Genomic DNA, 22,186 nt, shown 5'->3' with positions numbered 1-22,186 from the left:
ATCTGGACTTTCACTCAGTTTAATGTAGACTGTTTTACCATCTCAGATTTTAAATTATTTGTTTGTCCCTCACATTTTGTACAATTGCTGTTCATTTAACTGATGTAGAGAATTGTCAGAATGCAGTGATGCAGTCGTCGTTTCTACTGAATTTCATTGGTCATTTCTGAGTATTAGTGGTGCCTCTGTATTTAGTCCTCTAAATTACTTTTTTAAATTTCTTTATTTAGCCTTCGGCATATAACTGCCATTTGGCCAATTACAAGGTAAATAATAGTCATACAGTACCAAAATGTAAAGTGATGAAATACTATGGCAGCATATAGATACAAGAAAAGATTTTACAAACCTGCTGTTCATTGACATGCATATAACATATTTAACAGCACTTTACGACAGTTTCAAAGAAAAGAAGGAAGGACAGTGTAAAAATATTTATCAGTAGAAGCATTACTAAGCCCAAGGGATTAGGTGCCAGTTTTGCGTAGATTCTGTTTTCTACTCCGTTAAGTGGGATGTGAACAGTGTCCATCCCGATAGATGAGTGGTCAGCGCGGCGGTCTGTCACGCGAAGGGGCCCGGGTTCGATTCTCGGCTGGGTTGGAGATTTTCTCCGCTCAGGGACTGGGTGTTGTGTTGTCCTCATTTCATCATCATCAGTGAGGGGCATCGGAAAACCACCACTGGAATCACTTCCCTAGACGCTCATGCGGTGGACCACCCTGACAAGGCTTCCCCCACGAAAAGACCTGCCGTAAGGCAGAACACAAAGTTTATGTGAACAAGGCTTTTACGTATCAAAAGTGCTGTGTCCAATCACGGCTGATGTAGGTGCTATGAACGCCAGTAGATCGCATGATAGGTAACTCCTATGATTTGTCCATGCTACGTAAATGGGGAAAGTGCAGAGTGTGTTGCATGAGTTGGCTATATGGATATAGTGATTATACACTTCCGCTGGCTCTTTCCATTTCGTACTGTGTCTCCTGCGCGTCTTGACTGGCGGTGCAGTGGGCAGTGAGTAAAATATGAATAATTCAGCAAAGGGAAGAAACAAGAAAACCGGTAACTCTAACACATGAGCTTGATTTTAGAGTGAGTGGCAAAGTATTTTGTTCCTAATGATGTAATGAACCACAGTAACAGCTCGCAATAAGCATCCATTTAAACTTGTACACATGAAAGCCAATTATTTTATGGACTTTCAGCAGGCGGAAGACACGATTATTAACACAACTGAGCTTAATACAAGTTGTGCTTCATGAATTAAAATCACCACGTCTCGGATAGTTCACACGGAAAAGAGATCCAGAGGAATAGAGGAATGGGAAATGATACAGTCTTGGAAAATAGGGTGGTGATGAGAAGATTTCAAAATGATCACGTTCATTGAGGTCACTGCTGCAAGAGGGTTCTCTTAATAGAGTAAATGAGATCTCACAAGGGAACCTCCCCATCGCACCCCCCTCAGATTTAGTTATAAGTTGGCACAGTGGATAGGCCTTGAAAAACTGAACACAGATCAATTGAGAAAACAGGAAGAAGTTGTGTGGAACTATGAAAAATTAAGCAAAATATACAAACTGAGTAATCCATGCGCATGATAAGCAACATCTGGTGTAGACTGAACTCAGGAGCGCCGTGGTCCCGTGGTTAGCGTGAGCAGCTGCGAAGCGAGAAGTCCTTGGTTCAAGTCTTCCTTCGAGCGAGAACTTTAATTTTTTTATTTTCAGACAATTATTAAAATTCAGGCACTCACACATAATCAACTTCGCTCCCCAAAATTCCAGGACATGTTCAGATTTGCTTAGACATATGCAGGATTTGACGGTCTTCACACGGAAAAATTTGAAAACGTTAAAAACATATGTTTTGACAGAGCACAAGGAAAAGTGAGCGACTGTGAACCTGTTGGATTCATTTGTTGCACTTTATGTGCCAAACTCTTATGTTTTCATCACTTTTTTGGGAGTAATTATCACATCCACAAGAAAACCTAAATCGGGCAACGTAGAAGAATGTTTTTACCCATTCGTCAAGTGTACAAGTTTTGTGGGTCGACAATATATTCCTGTCATGTGACGCACATGCCGTCACCAGTGTCGTATAGAATATGTCAGATGTGTTTTCCTGTGGAGGAATCGGTTGACCTATGACCTTGCGATCAAATGTTTTCGGTTCTCATTGAAGAGTCACGTCCTTTCGTCTACTAATAGCACGGTTTTGCGGTGCGGTCGCAAAACACAGACACTAAACTTATGAGAGTGAACAGAGACGTCAATGAACGAATGGACAGATCATAACTTTGCGAAAATAAAGAAAAATTTTTCGCTCGAGGGAGACTTGAACCCACGACCTCCCGTTCCGCAGCTGCTCACGCTAACCACGGGACCACGGCGCTCCTGTGCTAAGATTATGCTTGATGTTGGCTATCTTCGCATGGACTACTCAGTTTGTATATTTTGCTTATTTTTTTCATAGTTCCACACAACTTCTTCCTGTTTTCTCGATTGATATGTGTTCAGTTTTTCAAGGCCTATCCACTGTGCCAACTTATAACTAAATCTGAGGGGGGTGCGATGGGGAGGTTCCCTTGTCAGAGGTATGATGGAATACCTTCTTAAAGTGCACAAAATGTTTTACAGTGGCTGGCGCCAACCCTGAACTGTACAACGACCATTAGAGGTAGAAATAATACAAAACTTGTTTGGTGGACTTAGCCTGTTTAGAATTTCAGTGCAAATTTATTTACAAAAGTTAGTCTGTATTTGTTGTTTTTGAATCGTGCTAAGTTTAAAAATGTTCAAATGTGTGCGAAATCTTATGGGACTTAACTGCTAAGGTCATCAGTCCCTAAGCTTACACACTACTGAACCTAAATTATCCTAAGGACGACCACACACACCCATGCCCGACAGAGGACTCGAACCTCCGCCGGGACCAGCCGCACAGTTCATGACTGCACCGCCTTAGACCGTCGTGCTAAGTGATAACTTGCTTTCGTAATGTCAGTTAGCAAGTAAAAAAAGTTTCTTTTGACTAACGTAGGATGAACATTTTGTCACTTAACCCTTTTGCCATGATAACCCTGCGGCGCAACTATAAATAAATGTACAAATACCCTATTCACGAATATGTTTAACATGTTATGTATAATTTTACCTGGCAGTTTAACAGAGTTAGTTGTTCCGACAACACCGACTTGAGAAATAAAATAAAAAGAAAAGGAACAATAGAGATAAAATAATTCGGTGCCTAAGCTAAAATAGCTGTGCATACAAAATACATATTAGCATGACGATTTTCCCAGTTCCGCATTACTTTAAAAATATGTCCTTACAACTTGTAAAAAAATTGTAAAGCTCTTTGTTATATGCAGGATTACTGAGAAGGAGTGGAATGGCGGCAGTCTTAGAAGATGTAATTGTTGCTAAAACAGTCGTCTGTTCTTCTTCCATGTTGCACTCGCAAAGAGGATGTGACTGATGTCACCTTATGTAGTGTTAGTGCAAGCACGGAACAGACTTCCACATGCTATTGTTAAAAAAAAAGCGCATGCAGCTGTTCCTACATTAGTCGTTCTGAACATGTTTGAGGCTGCGCTGCGGTCAGAATAACGTTAGTGCTTCCGTGGAGGGAGAACAACAGAAACAGTCAAATGGAATCCTAGTGAAGGACGTTACCTTTGCAGAAAGACGCCGATGTGGCTTATGACCCACCACATTTTCTGCGCCTCGTATGACAGCACCCAACACAACCGTTTAATATGCGATGGATTGGTGAAGTAACTCCAGTAAAATGGATTTCCCTTTCAGGTGAACTTAGTCCCTTACATTTCCGGGTATTGGGATATGCAATATGTAATCTGCTCCTATTGACAACGTGCGGACGTTATACAACCGTCTGTCCCACGTACGCGACTAAATCCGAAAGTAGACTAGAGTATTTGCCCGAATTGGTGACCAAGGGCTGAAGGATGAGAAAGAATAAGTGGCAACCGCAGTGACTATTCTTGTAGTGTCAACAGGTGGTTATCACAGGAAACAATGGTTCGTATCTCAATAAGCATTTGTCCACCGGCATAAGCTTACTGCACTCTTTTACTAGTTTTGATCAGTAAGGACATGAGCCGCTTCTTTCACATACTTGGAATGTGGAAGGAATTCATATACTGCTTGTTTTTTTCTAGGAGCGAGTGTACCGTCTGGTGCTGTTGTTGGATGAACGCCTCTGTGACACTTCTAGTCTGCCTAACGTGTTTGATTCGGCTGACTTCCATCTATAAATAGCAGTGAGACAGACTCATCAAACTGCGTAGATTTTTCGACGTAGTCGCCCTTAGCGTCCATGATCCTTGCGAGTGAGAATCGTTTGGTTGAGAAAAATGTGTAGTGGTACGCTAGCTTGTAGTAGTTCTGCATGTCTCGAATTTCGAGCCACGTAGATGCTCGGTAGTAGGCGAACAAATAATACTATGATTAATTTCAGAACTTTAAACGTAAAGTCGTTTCTCCTATTCTTTGGGTCCACTACCACCTTTCCTTCGCGAAGTCTGAAGTTTGTGTGTTTAAGAGTATCTGACATATGTAGATGGCTGTATTGTGTGTACGTTGAGTGGTGCCATGTTTACGCTGTGTGATGGTGAGGGAAGGGAGAGGGCGAAACCCGTGGACCGGCACATAGCCTGCTCCTCTCGAATAGCAGCAAGCGAGCAGCCGAGCGTATCTTCCAAAAAAATGGTTCAAATGGCTCTGAGCACTATAGGACTTGATATCTGAAGTCACCAGTCTCCTAGACTTAGAACTATTTAAACCTAACTAACCTAAGATCATCACACACCTCCATGCCCGAGGCAGGATTCGGACCTGCGACCGTAGCAGCAGCGTGGTTCCGGACTGAAGCGCCTAGAACTGCTCGGCCACAACGGCCGGCGCTTAACGTTCCATTCGATAGGCAGATCACCATTTGGTATGGGATAACTCGTTCCTCTTTGAGAATTAGTTCAATGGTGAGCGTTCTTTTCGGGGACCGTTCATTTTTACTCGTTCACCGTTCCTTTGTTATCTAGTCGTACATGCTACGTGGATTTTAGATAAATTTCCCGGAAAATAACAAGTGCGCATAAGTATTACTTGTGCATGATAAATTTATTAATTACCTTACATAGGCAGGTTGTTTACCTCGATTTCCCTAGCTGAATGCGTCCTTCGAAAGCATCACAATAGTCGGCTGATGGGACGGGGCCGTGACTGCGAGCCATCTAGGAAGAGGCCAAGCAAGTTGAACGGAAGTACGGATTGCTAACCTGATTACAACCCAGTGCGGAGTATCACAGTGGTCATTCATTTTCGAGAGAAGCATATAATCGTAGCAAATACTATTTCTTCAGTTTCAGTTTGTTTACAGAATATAATATATGCTTGAGAGGGAATTAGTAACGTGAAATGGTCATTATAAAACAAACAATTTTTAGTTTTAACAAGTTTGCTTGGCCATCATCTGCAGCAAGCACAGCAAGCACAGAAATATTCGTTCTGCAAATAAAAAACGCCTTTCTCCTGATGCAACGTGTTTTATTTGTTTGAAACTCGTTTTGCCTTTCACTTTAAGGGATCTTCAGCAAAACACAGAGTGATAGAGCTTTGTTTCTCTATGCTTTCTTTATACATCATGAAACAGTCCACGTCTTATTTTCACGTAAGTAAGTAATTACTTACAGCTATTCACGTTTATCCCGAGGGGAGTTGCAGCCGGCCGCGGTGGTCGAGCGGTTCTAGGTGCTTCAGTCCGGAACCGCCCGACTGCTATGGTCGCATGTTCGAATTCTGCCTCGGGCATGGATGTGTGTGATGTGCTTATGTTAGTTAGGTTTACGTAGTTCTAAGTTCTAGGGGACTGCTTACCTCAGATGTTAAGTCCCATAGTGCTCAGAGCCATTTGAACCATTTTTGGGGTTGCTAGTCCCCCATCGGGCGCCTTCTCAGGTGGCGGATGGAGGAACGCTCGCTAGATATAGCGGGTACTGAAGAAATAAAACACTCGGGACGGACCAAAACTAGCACCTTACTGGCCAGGGGCAGGTCAAGAGCCGTAGAGAAGGCAGCGCCTCTAGGAGTGGCTGATATTGGGCAAAGGATGAAGAGGAGGAGACTGGTGTGGGCCGGACATCTAATTGGGATGGAGGAGGAACGACTACCTAAAGTGGCATTCTCTGGATCCATAAGGGGCAGATGGAAGCGAGGAAGGCCACGAACCAGATGGAAGGATGACATCGACGAGGACGCGGTGGCAATGGGCCTGAATAAAGGAGAATGGACTACCAAAGCCAGGAACACAGAGCACTGGAAGAGAAATGTAGAGGACGCGTATGGTCTCCAAGGCCCAAGCGACAATTAAGAAGAAGAAGAATTCAAGTTTATGGCTGTCGTATCCATTTCTTCTCAAATAATCACATGTTAGAGGTTTCACTATAACTTCAATTAACGAAACATAAGCACATTTGAAACTTCCTGGCAGATTAAAACTGTATGCCGGACCGAGACTCGAACTCGGGACCTTTGCCTTTCGAGGGCAAGCTTGGGTAGCTCAGATGGTAGAGCACTTGCCTGCGAAAGGCAGTAGTCCCGAGTTCGAGTCTCGGTCAGGCACACAGTTTTAATCTGCCAGGAAGTTTCATATCAGCGCACACTCCGCTGCAGAGTGAATATCTCATTCTGACAAGCACATTTTCACGTTTCGTTGATGAAGTTATAGCGGGACCTCCAACTTGTAATCAGACGACAGGAATCGCCGGTTTCAGCCAAAAACTCGAATAACTAAATGGTCGGGCAAATAAAAGTGATCCCGATGAGCGGATACGATTGGACGTGAATCTATGCATATAACCAAACCCCGTGACGAGTACACCATTTGTACGGCCACCATGCGATCCACAAAGGTTCAGAGCATAGTGCGGACTGTGCCAGTGTGCAAATTGGAGGATGATACTCGAAGTGGAGCAGGGGGTCATCGTAGTGGAAACTTACGTGACAACGAAGTCGTGGAAACGGTGTGATCAGTAGTTTTCCAGAGAAGCTTAATGGTGTCACATTGCTAGCAAAGAGTGAGATGCAACGATTAGCCCGAAAGTGGCATCAGACAGTATCCTTTTTGAACAAGTTAGAAAACATTCGAAACGTGTCCGCACACAGGAAAATGTGGCTGCTGTTCACCAGAAAATGCTTCAGAGTTCTACCAGATCTACCAGACGCCTGTCGCGAGAGACCGGTTTGTCACGTCGATCATGCAGACGTGTACTCCACCAACTGCACGTGCATCTCTACCGAACTCCTCAGTTCCTCCAGTGTTGTCAGTGGCTGTTCATCGAGATGAGAATGAATAGCTTGAGCATGGATCTTCTCTTTATGTCTGAAGCTTGGTTTCATCTGAGTGAATATGTCAGCTCGGAGGATCACAGGTTCTGGCAGAGGAGAATCCCTGTAACTTCTACGAGACATCATTACATGATCAGAATTTTGGAGTTGTGGTGTCAAGCGTCTGCATGCCGCATTATTGGTTCTACCGTCTTTCGTCCGACACAGAATTCGGCGTGTTACATTGCCAACATTTTAAAACCATTTGTAGCATCATTAACGGACGAGGAGAAAACCTACAGTTAATTGCAACAGGATGGAACAACTGCCCACACAGCCAGCCGAAGCTTGGAGCGCATTTCCACAATCTTCCCGCCTGACAGAGTTGTTAGTAGAACCTGGCCCTAGCTGGCCGCCCAGGTCACCTGATCTGCCAGTGTGCGACTACTTTGTGTGGGGAGTGCTCAAATCTGAAGTTTTTTACAACAACTCTCAAGAACTGCAGCAAAATTACGGATGAGACTGCAGCAATTCCAGCAGTCCAGCTTCGATCCGCCTTCGGCAACTTGCTGACTAGGGCCTAAAAGTACCAAGACATGAATGGTGGTCACTTTCAACATTTGCTTCAGACAGGTAAGTACTGTATTTCCTTTCTTTGCTTTATTTTCTTGTACCCTGGAACTCTGTTCTCCGGGCCAGTTTTATTTGCAATAACCTGTGTAATTAAATACTTATTAACGTAAAAAATAAGATGTCAACAGCTTTATGGTCTGCAGTTATCGCATATCAAAACAGAACTGTATCAGTCTATATTCCACTAAAGATGCCTTAAAGTAAAAGGTTAAACGCGTCTGGAACAAATAAAATTAATTGTAGCGAGGAAAATGCCTCTTTTATTTACAACATGAATATTGATAGTTTTCTTTCACATTGTTGCAGGTGTGTAAATTAACTACAGGTACACATCGAAGTGCATACTGTCATTGTGGGAACTGAAGATTTATTTAAAAAAATGTCGACTTTCAACACAGGAGCTGACAAACTGAGCACTAAAATTTTTAGCTTTGTATCTATTACAGAAAAGGCAGGAATATGTTGTCCATGAAACTAGCTATCAATGGCTATTTAGTTGACTCATTAGTTTCTGCCACAAAACATAAAATACGACCACTCTGAAAAGTGTGTATGTTTCGATTCAAAACCTTTTGCATGAAATATGTGAGTAGATTATATTGTAAGTTCTTGAATTAACTGCGAACTTCCTGCTCGCTGAACAATCTCACTGCGTAACTCTCCATGCCCAAGGGATCCATCATGCAAGGTGCGTAGCAAATATTCTGTGGTGAAACTGAATTACGACCACAGTACGAGACTGCAATTCGTTTTGTTTGCATTTTCCTGTCCAGTATCTACGTCGAAGTATGTGCCTACGCCGCTGGCGATTAAAATTGCTACACCAAGAAGAAATGCAGATGATAAACGGGTATTCACTGGACAAATATATTATACTAGAACTGACATGTGATTACATTTTCACGCAATTTGGGTGCATAGATCCTGAGAATTCAGTACCCACAACAAACACCTCTGGCCGTAATAACGGCCTTGATACGCCTGGGCATTGAGTCAAACAGAGCTTGGATGGCGTGTACAGGTACAGCTGCCCATGCAGCTTCTACACGATAGCACAGTCCATCAAGAGTAGTGACTGGCGTATTGTGACGAGCCAGTTGCTCCGCCACCATTGACCAGACGTTTTCAATTGGTCAGAGATCTCAAGAATGTGCTGGCCAGGGTAGCAGTCAAACATTTTCTGTATACAGTAAGTCCCGTACAGGACCTGCAACATGCGGTCGTGCATTATCCTGCTGAAATGTAGGGTTTCGCAGGGATCGAATGAAGGGTAGAACCACGGGTCGTAACACATTTTAAATGTAACGTCCACTGTTCAAAGTGCCGTCAATGCGAACAAGAGGTAACCGAGACGTGTAACCAATGGCACCCCATACCATCACGCCGGGTAATACGCCAGTATGGCGATGACGAATACACGCCTCCAATGTGCGTTCACCGCGATGTCGCCAAACACGGACGCGACCGTCATGATGCTGCAAACAGAACCTGGATTCATCCGAAAAAATGACGTTTTGCCATTCGAGCACCCAGGTTCGTCGTTGAGTACACCATCGCAGGCGCTCCTGTCTGTGATGTAGCATTAAGGGTAGCAGCCATGGTCCCCGAGCTGATAGTCCATGCTGCTGCAAACGTCGTAGAACCGTTCTTGCAGATGGTTGTCGTCTTGCAAACGTTCCCATCTGTTGACTCAGGGATCGAGACGTGGCTGCACGATCCGTTACAGCCATGCGGATAAGATGCCTGTCATCTCGAATGCTATTGATACGAGGCCGATGGGATCCAGCACGGAGTTCCGTATTACCCTCCTGAACCCACCGATTCCATATTCTGCTAAGAGTCATTGGATCTCGACCAACGCGAGCAGCAATGTGGCGCTACGATAAACCGCAATCGTGATATGCTACAATCCTACCTTTATCAAAGTCGGAAACGTAATGGTACGCATTTCTCCTCCTTACACGAGGAATCACAACCATTCACCAGGTAACGCCGATCAACTGCTGTTTGTGTATGAGAAATCGGTTGTAAACCTTCCTCATGTCAGCTCGTTGTAGGTGTCGCCACCGGCGCCAACCTTGTGTGAATTGTCTGGAAAGCTAATCATTTGCATATCACAGCATCTTCTTCCTGTCGGTTAAATTTCGCGTCTGTAGGACGTCATCTTCGTGGTGTCGCAATTTTAATGGCCTGTATATATATCAGATCGTGTGACTGTACAAAGTGAAAAATCATTTACGGTTCCTGCTGTCTGTTCTGTCGCCTTAATCTTCCGAATCAAAAATGAAAACAGTTGCTACACTGAATCGTGAAGCAGCAGAAGCAAAGGACGAAAATAGGATTCAAGTAGAAATTGATCAAATGTCAAAAATTATTACTAACGGTATTGAACAGTTCGCTTCTAATAAAATAAGGGTGTCTTTAAACAGGTCGGATTTGAGTGACACGCCAGATTCTCCACAGTGGCGTGAAAATGAAGATTTTCTCAACGCTCTACACCCACTTACTAAACTAAGAGTTGTAAATGATACGACTGAAACAGGCGTCAAGTTCAACACTGCAATAAACAGTTGACAAAAGAACTGGGAACAGAAGTTACATGTACGTCAGTTTGTGTCCGAGTATTCGCATAAAGCCGCACGGAGTGGCCGCGCGGTTGCAGGCGCCATGTCACTAATCGTGCGGGCCATCCACCGGAGGTTCGAGTCCTCCCTCGGGCATGGGTGTGAGTGTTGTCCTTAGCGCTAAGTTAGTTTGAGTAGTGTGTAAGTCTAGAGATCGATGACCTCAGCACATATTCAAATAAGGACCTAGGGCAAAAAAATTGTTTATCGAAGAATAAGTACACTTTATGGGAAAAATGATTTTTCTCGTCGTACTTAGTAAATAGTAAGTTTATAGGTTGTATTTTTAAAGACAATGCAGCGATGTGTGTTAATAAGTAAGTTGGAATTTAAAAGTTGTTTTGTTAAAAAGTTATTTCTGAACAATATTTTTGAGAGATAAGAAAATACCATTTTGTGCCAGTCTACGCGTTTTCAAATGAAGAGGCAGCACTTTCTCTTTCCCTACCGTACCGAAACTACACACAGCTCCTTTCTTGTGCAAGGAAACCACACTGTCCGGTATCACAAAGAAATAAGCAAACTTGAAAAATAACAGCCTTCCAAGTGTAGTGTTTCATTTTTAGAGGAAATGCGAAAACTGCTAGTTTTACGTAATCTTCTTCACACTAAAATTTTAAAAAAATGGTTGAATGTAAGCTAAAAAACAAGTCGTTGAGTCTAGCAGATGAAACTTAAAAACTAAGAATAAAAGAACAGCGGTTGCTCATTTTACTTTCTCAAAGAAAAAGAAAACTTGCGTTTTGAGAAGTAGATGTTCCGCAGTTGATCAAAACAACGGAAAAGTAACCAGATTTCTCTATTTGTTGCCTGAAAAAATATGTATGTATTCTTTACAATTTAATTTTGGTATATGTTGCTAGTACCTGACGTTGTATTTATCACAGTCTTCTATAAATCTGCCTCCTGCTTCCACTTCTCTCTGTCCATTTCACCCTTCCCCCTTTTCTGTCCATCTCCTCCAGCCCTCTCTCTGTCCACTTCCTCTAACCTCCATCACTGTCCACCTCGCCGAGGTCTCTCTCTTTCCATCTCCTCCCCTTCGCTCGGTCAATTCTCTCCTCCCTCCTCTGTTCATCAGCTCCTTCCCACTCTGTCCACCTCGTCCTTCCCTTCTATGGCAGTCTCTCTATGTCAGTCACCTCCTCACCTCTCTCTTTATCTCCTCCTCCTCCCTCCCACTCTCTCTGACCATCTCTTCCATCTCCTGACTGTCCATTGTCTTTTCTTTCCTTTCTATGTCCATCTCCTGCTTTCCCCCCTCTCTGCCCATCTCATCCTCACCCCTTTCTCTGCACATTTTCCCTCATCCTCTCTCTGTCCATATCGTCTCCCCCCTCCTATCTGTGTGCCAGTCCTCCTTCCCCTTCTCTGTCTGTCCATGTCCTCCTGCCCCATTCTTTCTCCAACTTACCACCCACACCCCAGTCAGAAGTTGGTGATTGTTACCCCACAGGACTTCTTTCCGTATAGTAAGTGAGTATTAAATTTGTCTGAAAGCAATACAAAGGTTTAGAAGGATAAACTCACCCATGGCTTTGTCTGTGTATGCCCATGTCACACATATTTTACATGTGTTTAACATATTTTACACATATTTGTATACATATTTCACCTATATCAGTATCGAAATTCTCCCTGCAGTTTCGATTCACGCAGCTTAATGTTTATCATGTCGTAGTATAAGGTAATTTTCCAGATACATTCAGTGTCATATGTAGGTACTGGCTGCAATAAGTGTTCGAATGGAGTTAGTAGTAAAGAAGTAGTAGATTGAAACCTCATGCATGATGCGGCAGTTTACCCCCAAACTCAGTATTAATGACGTCATATCTCCTGAACTGTGAGTAGTCCAATGATATAATTTTGCCAGTACATTGAGTGGTATATGCAAACGCTGTTTGTAATACATGTCGTGACTGCCGGCCGAAGTGGCCGTGCGGTTAAAGGCGCTGCAGTCAGAAACCGCAAGACCGCTACGGTCGCAAGTTCGAATCCTGCCTCGGGCATGGATGTTTGTGATGTCCTTAGATTAGTTAGGTTTAACTAGTTCTAAGTTCTAGGGGACTAATGACCTCAGCAGTTGAGTCCCATAGTGCTCAGAGCCATTTGAACCATGTCGTGACTACAGTTATTAGTAATGAAGTAATAAATTAAAAAGGCATGCTTGATGCGGAAATTTTACTGCATAAACAGCGAAAATTTGGTAAGCTAAAAATTTTTCCTTTCATAATTATGTGGCGACTTTCAGCGAGAAAAAGTTTCATAAAGCTTTGAACTAATGCGTAAAATTTGTTCCAAGTCACTAAGTACTTTCATTCCCGAATACTGGGTGAAAATATTCGGGCAATTTGCTCGTCGTCAGCTACGCCAGTTTTTCATCCCCACCCATTTGATACGTACGTGTCTCTTATTGCCTTAGAATTTCTTTCCAGACGGTAAGTACCTCGTAATGTGAATACCAAGTTTTGTTGAAATCGGTCCAGTGGTTTAGGAGAACATGTGGAACATATATACATACATACGCTGAAGAGCCAAAGAAACTGGTACACCTGCCCAATATCGTGTAGCGCCGCCGCGAGCAAGCAGAAGTGCCGAAACACGACGTGGCTTGGATTTGACTAATGTCTGAAGTAGTGGTGGAGGGAACTGACATCATCAATCTGCAGAGCTGTCCATAAACCCCTAAGATTGCGAGAGAAGGAGGTCTCTTCTGAAGAGCACGTTGCAAAGGCATCCCAGATATGCTTAAAAATGTTCATATCTGGGGAATTTGGCGGCCAGCGGAATATTTAAGCTCAGAAGACTGTTGCTGGAGCCACTATGTAGCAATTCTGGACGTGTGGGGTGCGCATTGTCCTGCTGGAATAGCCCAAGTGCGTCGGAATGCACAATGGACATGAATGGATGCAGGTTATCAGACAGGATGCTTACGTAAGTGTCACCTGTCAGAGTCGTATCTAGACGTACCAGAGATGCCAAATCACTCTAGCTGCACACGCCCCACACCATTACAGAGCCTCCACCAGCTCCAACAGCACTTTGCTGACATGCAGTGTCCATGGATTCATGAGGTTCTTTCCGTACCCACGTCCGTCCATCATCTAGATACAATTTAAAATGAGTCTCGTCCGACCAGGCAACATGTTTCCATTCATCAACAGTCCACTGTCGCTGTTGGGGGCCCAGGCAAGCTGTAAAGCTTGTGTCGTTTTGTCATCAGGGCTACATGAGTTGGCCTTGGAATCCGAAACCCCATATCGATGCTGTTACGTTGAATGTTTCGCACGCTGACACTTTTGATGGCCCAGCATTGAAATCTGCAGCAATTTGCGGGAAAGTTGCACTTCTGTCACGTTGAACGATTCTCTTCAGTCATCGTTGGTCCCATTTTTCCAGGACCTTTTCTGGCCGCAGCGATATTTGAGATTCGACGATTTACCGGATGCCTGATATTCACGGTACACTCGTGAAATAGTTTTACAGGAAAATCTCCACTTGATCGCTATCTCGGAGATGCTGCGTCGCATCCCACGTGCGCCGGCTATAACATCACGTTGAAATTCACTTAACTCTTGATAACCTGCCAGTGCAGCAGCAGTAACAGATCTAACACTACGTCAGACACTTGTCTTACATAGGCGTTGCCGACCGCAGCGCCGTATTCTGTCCGCTTACATATCTTGTATATGAATACCCATGCCTATACCAGTTTGTTTGGTTTTTCAGTGTATATACCATACAGAAAATTAGATCCATACGTCCATTTTTATGTTATCTATGGATATAATTATTGAAAAAAGGCAAACTGCAACGAGGATCGAATGACTACACAAAGAAGTACGAAACCGGCCGAACGAGACAGAGGCGGGAATGAGACTGGCCTAGGGGAACGGTGAACGACTGCTCCTGATAACGAGATCGACTGTGATCGAAGGGAGCAGTGAACGACCCTTTTTAGAAGTCGTTCCCTGGTCTTTCCGTTAACGTTTTTTCTGGACCCTTTCATGGCGATCGACACACCTCTAATCACCATCAACATCGTCACATTCCCTCACTTCATGAGACCCTGCAGCGAAGTATGGATTTAGCTCTATTCATCTGGAACTTTATGCCACCACTTTATCTCCTCTTTTCCAGAAAGACAAGAGGAAAATTACCAGTAGCACGTGTCGTACCCAGACGGTCCACCTATCCAATTACTGGCGCCATTCATCCAAATAGCCGTAGTCACTTTTGTCAGACTCCCTATCAGTGAACGTTTGTCAATTCTATGGAAAACGTGCTTATTTGATACTTTGCTATAAGCCACGTCGCCTTACACATTTTTGTGCATGGTGACGCATCTGGTGCGATTGCTCAAGTTCGTCTATATTAAATTAAATTACTTTTTGCAACGCCCTTTGTAAATCGTCGCACGAGAAACTGCTCACTGTCGAGATATTTTCTACAAACTCTTTGCAGCCAGACGGCGCTACTAATTTAATCCATGGATCTAAACATTGTATTTGATGAGGCATTTATCCTCATTCAGCGCGTATCTTGACATAATTTAGTAGGTAATTCGCCTTTAAAAACTTAGCAATACGCTTATAATTGGATTCCACCTCACACAATTGTAGCGTAGGATATGCTTGTGTTCGGTCTGGGACTGTGCAGGAATCGGCTTTCTCTGACAAGCAATATTTATTAAAGAAGAATATCTTCGTCTAAAATAAACAAAATAGCAGTATAACAAACTGAATTCAATCATATGGTCCAGTAAATGGTATCTGAAGCATTGGTCATTTGGACAATAAGACAAATGAATGATACTTTCTTCAGCACAATAGTAAAATAAATTAAAATAGTACTTAAGCAGCGCGAGGCGCCGGGTGGAGAAGATTTTGTACCTCTTTAATTCAGACGAATTTTGCATGAGAACGAGATATGCACTCGACCCCCTCCTTATCTACCAGCTAATTAATTATGTGCACAACGGTAACAGAAGAAAATGATGGTGGACCCTGCTAGTTGGTAAAATAAGGAGTGCACACTCACAATAATTTAATAAAAATCATAATCCAGTCAGAAAAAAGAGAGAACTTTATCAAAATAAACAACAGGAAATGGGATTCTGCATATATCTACGAAATGATATGCGGATTAAATATTACAACGAGGTTCATTATACATCAGAACATAAATGCACATGATTATCGACACAAACAGTAGGCTAAAGAATAGGGTATACTGAAATATTATGATAATAAGAGTTGGCTCGAGAACAAGGGGCTGCTACACTCTGTGATGCGAAGGATTAACGATAATGACTGGTGGTCCTAATGAATCAAATATTAATCTCCCGACTATATAGCAGCATCGCAATTAGTAGTGAGAGCTCAAATGGGATCACATGGAGAAACAAGCAATGTGGGCTTGTAGCAAAGCGAGTACGTGTGCTGCTGAGGGATTCAGTATAAAACTGATAAGGTCCTACAATGCCGGAGCCGCAAAATACTGTACCAGTACTGAAATATGCAGCACGTCGTCAGCAGGCAGCGTCCTGATGATGCAGGTGCCGAATGCTGCCGTGCAGCAACTCTGTGTCAACCCCTGGACTCGAAGGCTGTCCGAAGAATTCTAAGTTCTTCTGAAAAAGAGCGACCAAGTTACAAGACCGCTCCACTCCGAGGAAGATCAGACCCCGAATCCCCTCTGTGATGCGATGCAAGAACGAAGCCAACATTGCATTGCATTCAGCTCTGATACCAAAATTCCCCCACGCTGCCTCAGAACATCTTTCGCGCCAATAGCGACACTTCCCTCCAATTTCGAGCAGGGGTTTATGACGTCAACTAGCCTCAGTTTAAGTAGACCAATCATGTCTCTGCTATTCAGCTGAGGGCACTGAACTTGCCGTTTGACCAGCTACGAAAACAACCTGCCTAGACCACCGGCCATCCGGCGCCAGACAGTCGCACCCAGCAGGGCACGGTCCACAAGTATTCTGAGAACCAAGAGGACAATGCATTCGGTCGGTGCCAGGAATCTTCGTTCCGGACGCGCCGGGACGGTAAACACATAAACTGCGGCGACACTCAGACGTCTCGCAGGTCGTTTTCCCCTGCATACAATAGGCGAAACTCGACCGACGTCAATCGTTCCGCCAGGCGCTTAAGCCTATTGTGCGAATCCCTCAGAATTCTGGGAAGTGCAGCCACCAACCGAAAACGCAGTGTGCCGCGTATTCCGATGCTCGCCTCGCACAGGTCACTCAGGGAAGTAACCCAACATGTATAGGAATCAAGTGAAAAGTATTTTTTGCGCTCTCAGTACAAATACTCTCATTACAATAACCTTATTCGGTCTGTTACTACCTTGAAATGACATGAACAATAGTAAAATTGATGAAAATGAGAGGAGACATGAAAAAGAGGGCACGGAACCTCTCACCAGTAACACTAAAATTGAGGGTTTTAACAAAAACAGAAACATTTTGGTCTCTTTGTATGAAAATACGTTAAGCATCACATGAAGATAATGTTCACTTAGGAGCAGCTTAATAGGAACAATAAAGCCAGACTATCCAGCTCTCAGACTTTATAATTGGGCATTAATATGTTTTAAAGTAGAACCAAATAATAGATCTACTAATCACTCGTACCATCAGCTACTCACTGCTAGCAGCAGTACTGCCAACCCGCTAGAACTCTACAGACGCAATAACAATTTTTTGAACAAATATGTATACGTAACATTCGTTATGCTCATTGCGTAATAATTTCAGAACTCTGTTTCTAAAGGAACGAATGCTCAGCCAATGTGCTAGCAAACACATTAGACCACCACACACCACACTGTGCATGTGGTCCTTCCATGTGGAGTATGACTGGCAGAACCGCTACACTCAGTGTGCATTGCTTGCACCCTTCGGTGTACACTGTTCACTGTACACTGTACACTCAAATCAACCGACCAGATTCCACGGGTGGTCACCAAAGCAAACTGTTAGTGCTCGTCCTGTAATACGGAAACCATTGCGTGCGGATCTTCTGGAACCGCCACCCTCTCACCCCGGGAATGAAACCAGCCACCCTCCAGGCATGTTGTATCCTTAATCCGTGACCATGCTCCACATCGACCGGTAATTTGACTTCTCGGGTTCTCAGCACCCCAGCCCCACAGCAGATCACGTTCTCGCTGACTGTCCACCGACTGACCCTTTTTCAGTTGCTGCAGCTCCCACTACGCCGGGTTCTGCGACCGCGGCTACTGTGAAACCTTCAACCTGCTAGGACACTTCAGGCGAGTAGGGTCAACGTCCCAACACAGGCTTCGCGCCACTCCTTGATTCGCCAGCCACTCGCATTATGGCTACCAGCGGAGGCTTTCCTTGACGTCACCGCATCTGCAGCTCCACTGTCCCCACCTCCAAGTGCAGCCCGATTCCATCAACCGCGTCAGCCGCAGCTCACCCCTGCCACGCACCGCGTTGAATGCTCGCAGCGCGCAGCGGGCTTCCGTGGAATTCAAAATTTGTGTGGTACAACCTGTCTTCTCATCTGCTGAATATTTTGCCACAGGTTGGTAAAACTGGCCGAATGAGCAAATGACAGATATCCAACTAAATAACGCCACGAGAATGACTGCTGGCGTTAATCAATCAGCATCTACAGAATGACTACCTGCATTATGCGACACTCCACCCCCTCAACTATGTCGTATAAATGTTCTCTCGAAAGAGTACAAGTAGATCATAAATAATAAAAATCTGCCAATCCATGCCGGCCGGGGTGGCCGAGCTGATCTAGGCGCTACAATCTGGAACCGCGCGAGCGCTACGGTCGCAGGTTAGAATCCTGCCTCGGGCATGGATGTGTGTGATGTCCTTAGAATAGTTGGGTTTAAGTAGAAATGGGTTCAAATGGCTCTGAGCACTATGGGACTTAACATCTGAGGTCATCAGTCCCCTAGAACTTAGAACTACTTAAACCTAGTTAACATAAGGACATCACACACATCCATGCCCGAGGCAGGATTCGAACCTGCGACCGCGGATCCCGACAAGCGCCTAGAACCGCTTGGCCACACCGGCCGGCTAGGTTTAAGTAGTTCTAAGTTGTAGGGGACTGGTAACCTCTGCAGTCAAGTCCCATAGTGCTCAGAGCCATTTGAAGCCTACCAACCCATCAAAAAGTCGATGATGCAAACCATAACCGAGTTCGCTCTACACGACCAACAACAATAACAGCAAAGGTCACTGCGGAAGATAATTTCAACATCACTAATGCATGGGCTCAGAAAGTGGATTGTATTACACAGAAGCCACCGCTCACATAGGCGTATGTGTTACATCTACATCAACATTTATACTCTGCAAGCCACCCAACGGTGTGTGGCGGAGGGCACTTTACGTGCCGCTGTTATTACCTGCCTTTCCTGTTCCAGTCGCGTATGGTTGGGGGAAGAACGACTGCCGGAAAGCCTCCGTGCGCGCTCGAATCTCTCCAAATTTACGTTCGTGATCTCCTCGGGAAGTATAAGTAGGGGGAAGCAATATATTCGATACCTCATCCAGGAACACACCCTCTCGAAACCTGGACAGCAAGCTACACCGCGATGCAGAGCGCCTCTCTTGCAGAGTCTGCACTTTGAGTTTGCTAAACATCTCCGTAACGCTATCACGCTTACCAAATAACCCTGTGTCGAAACGCGCCGCTCTTCTTTGGATCTTCTGTCTCCTCTGTCAATCCGACCTGGCACGGATCCCACACTGATGAGGAATACTCAGGTACAGGTCGAACGAGTGTTTTGTAAGCCACCTCCTTTGTTGATGGACTACACTTTCTAAGGACTCTCGCAATGAATCTCAACCTGGCACCCGCGTTACCAACGATTAATTTTATATGATCATTCCACTTCAAATCGTTTCGTACGCATACTCCCGGATATTTTACAGAAATAACTGCTACCAGTGTTTGTTCCGCTATCATATAATCACACAATAAAGGATCCTTCTTTCTATGTATTCGCAATACATTACATTTGTCTATGTTGAGGGTCAGTTGTCACTCCCTGCACCAAGTGCCTATCCGCTGCAGATCTTCCTGTATTTCGCTGCAATTTTCTAATGCTGCAACTTCTCTGTATACTACAGCATCATCCGCGAAAAGCCGCATGGAACATCCGACACTGTCTACTAGCTGTAAGTAAAGCTACTATAATAACTTTATTAGGCCTGAGTTGCCGGTCCACTCACTATTATTAGTCATAAACATCAACATACATTGCAGGACATACACCTTTGTTCAGATAAAACAGGACACCTTGAACGGCTAGAGACGTGCAGCATGGCTCTCACACATATGCGCGAATAGTACGGTCAAATCAGTGAGTTTGAAACAGGCCCATTATTGGCGTGAGAGATGTGATGCAAGCATCTGGGATATTTCTGCTCGTGTGGGACGAAGTGTTTCGGCAGCGCAACAGGTGTGTGCAGAATGGTTCACGGAAGGCCACAGAACACGACGAGATGGGTCATGTCGCACCACCCAGACCAACCCCGAGAGGATCGACACCTCACCAGAATGCAATGCAGGAGGACAGATCTGCGTCCTCTTCGGCTCTAAAGCAACAGTGTAACAGTGTAACACATCGTACCCCATCAGAGCTGACAGTCCGTAGCCATTTATTATGGCATCGGTTGCGCCGTCGACATCTTCGCCTACCTTTGCCGAATGCGCAGAAAATGTTGTGGGTTGGCAGGAGACCAACACCGTAATATTAGAGGAAGCCGAAAGGCACGCGTTTTAGCTCACGCAGGCTGGCGTGAGGTCTGGAACAGGACAAGGAAATTAGACTGTAGAAAAAACTGACGTAGCTGGTGGAATACTTAACTTTAATCCATAAATGGTGAACGTCGCTCTTGACGGTACATGTTTTACAGTATCAATAGTAACTGGTAATGGCGCCTTGCTAGGTCGTAGCAAATGACGTAGCTGAAGGCTATGCTGACTATTGTCTCGGCAAATGAGAGCGTATTTTGTCAGTGAACCATCGCTAGCAAAGTCGGTTGTACCACTGCGGGCGAATGCTAGTAAGTCTCTCTAGACCTTCCGTGTGGCGGCGCTCGGTCTGCAATCACTGATAGTGGCGACACGCGGGTCCGACGTATACTAACGGACCGCGGCCGATTTAAAGGCTACCATCTAGCAAGTGTGGTGTCTGGCGGTGAAACCACAGAAAACATGCTGGACGACAGTGGTGTATAGAACGACGTCAGATAGAGTTTTCGGACGAGTTCAGGTTCTGGTCTTTTGAAAACGATGGCTGCATTTTGGTTCGCAACAGACAGGGGGACCGGCATCACAGTGACTGCATTCGCATAAGACACACAGTCCCAACTCAAGGTCTTATGGTGTGGCGTGTTATTGGGTGCAACCGCAAATCACAGCTGGTGCGCGTCCAGGTCACTGTGTCCAGTATGACCTACGTGAGTGACATCCGGCGATCCGTAGTCGTACCCTCTCTGCACGACACCCCAGACGCCATTTTTCAGCAAGACATTGCACGACCATGTGCACGAACATGTGCTTACTTGGTGTCACAGGAAAAATGTGTGGGACATGGCGAAACGACGAGCGCAATGCTGTGACATTACGGCAACCACCACAGATGAACTTTGGAACCAGGTGAATGCAGCATCGATGGCTATATCACACGGCGCCATTCGCGCCTTATACACGTCGGTGCCGTCAGGCATAGAGGATTCGTGTGTGGAGGAATAACTGCGATGGACGTTCCGAAATTAAGATTCGTCATTGTTTTTGAAAGAGAAGATGGTACACTCGGTGGGACAAACAAACGCGATAAGAATGCACACCCACTGCCACATGTAATGTGCCAACAACGAAAGGATCGGCAGCGGAGGAGGAATGATGCACGCGCAGAGCGCCGAAGAAGAGAGAGTAGCAGCAGAACGGCGTGTTGGAGGTTATTCGAGTACACCTCACGATGGCAGGCGGACGTATACCGACAACGTGGTAACCAATGGAAACGTGTGCTATTATTCAATAAGGATGGGCAGTTGGGACTACTGTGTCCATCTTCCATAAACGCCTATAGGCCGTGATGATGAAGTGGTCATGTCCCGTCAAATGGTTGGTTGCTGGCGTTGCATTGTCAAAGAAGGACGCTTACCTGTTCCCTGTATATCAAGCTGCACTCTCGAGAGGTTACTTCGAAATCAATACCGAGAAGGAGCACGCTTCGAGATGATTCCATGACAGAGCACCGAGTTCTGCGAGAGTGGTTCCTTCAGACTGATAGCGTGCAACGATAGTGTCGATAATGTCGAATAACAGTGCAAGGTGTATAGATCATGACGCCACAGTGTATTTGTTTCTCGCAGTAAAGTTCCATTTTGAAAAATGATGACGTAACCTACTTTCGGAACGTCCTTAATATGTTGCACTGTATTCACAGCGACCTTGAAAATCAGTGGAAAACCAGCTGCATAACTTCGGCTGAATCTAGAAAAACTAGTCAAATGTCAGTTCAGAGACTTCCATGTGGTCCAAGTGTCATTGAGTTCTT

Source organism: Schistocerca piceifrons, chromosome 1 (assembly GCF_021461385.2).
Source record: "Schistocerca piceifrons isolate TAMUIC-IGC-003096 chromosome 1, iqSchPice1.1, whole genome shotgun sequence".
NCBI classification, from domain to species: domain Eukaryota; kingdom Metazoa; phylum Arthropoda; class Insecta; order Orthoptera; family Acrididae; genus Schistocerca; species Schistocerca piceifrons.
This window is presented reverse-complemented; position numbering follows the sequence as displayed.